The sequence below is a fragment of the Pteropus medius genome, unplaced genomic scaffold (assembly GCF_902729225.1).
Source record: "Pteropus medius unplaced genomic scaffold, Ma_sr-lr_union100, whole genome shotgun sequence".
In the NCBI taxonomy this organism is placed as follows: Eukaryota; Metazoa; Chordata; class Mammalia; order Chiroptera; family Pteropodidae; genus Pteropus; species Pteropus medius.
This window is the reverse complement of record NW_024349797.1, coordinates 4,725,579-4,726,240: the sequence shown is the minus strand read 5'-3', so window position 1 is coordinate 4,726,240 and position 662 is coordinate 4,725,579. Positions and strand designations below refer to the sequence as shown.

Genomic DNA, 662 nt, shown 5'->3' with positions numbered 1-662 from the left:
CCACGGCCCTGCCTAGTGGGCGGCTCATTCTACCCTCCCCGCCCCCCCGGGTCCAGCCTGGGTGATAGCCAGTGTGGCAAAGGAGGGTGGCGCAGTCTCCCCACCCCCATCCCTCCCACTCCCAAGTCCCGGAAAGCACGAGCAAGCAGCCCTTCCCCACTCTCCTCCCCAGTCCAGGACCCGGATCAGTCTCGGCTCACACCACCCTGTGCTCACCACGTCTGCTCCTTTCGCGACACGACCCCAGCCCCAGGCAAGGTGCTCAGGCTTCCGAGATGTGGTGACAGGAAACACGCTCCCTACCTGGGAGGAGACTGCCAGCCCGTTCTCCTCATCGCTGGCCTAGTGTAGCCAGCCCACCTGGCAAGGGACTGTCAGCAAATTCCCCCCTGCATCACCGCGGGAGCGGCATCCCAGCTCCTCCCAGGCAGGAGCCAACGTTGGCCCCGCCCCAAGGCCGCTCCGACCCGGTGGGGAACCCAAGCGGGATTACCATATGCAAAGGCCTAGGCTCCGCCTCAGAGACCTAGTCGCTACCGGGAACGATCTGCAAATTACCATCGCAAACGTACAAGGCTGCCGGTCCCTTGCTGCCCAGTCTCCTGCACCCTCTAAGCCTCACCAGCTGTCTTGCTACTCTCTGCCCACCCTACAGCCCTCGC

General features: G+C 64.5%; 1 protein-coding gene across 4 annotated transcripts in view; it reads right to left on the bottom strand.

Moving 5' to 3' along the window:
• TMEM63C (transmembrane protein 63C) overlaps positions 1-412 on the bottom strand; it is a 63,973-nt gene extending 63,561 nt beyond the window's left edge. For 3 of the 4 annotated variants that reach the window (XM_039883899.1, XM_039883901.1, XM_039883903.1), the window contains exon 1: positions 217-412. The gene's annotated coding sequence lies outside the window, so the exon portion shown is untranslated. The remainder of the gene's footprint in view (positions 1-216) is intronic. The other variant, XM_039883902.1, reaches the window with a different exon arrangement.
• Between the last annotated feature and the right edge of the window lie 250 nt (positions 413-662).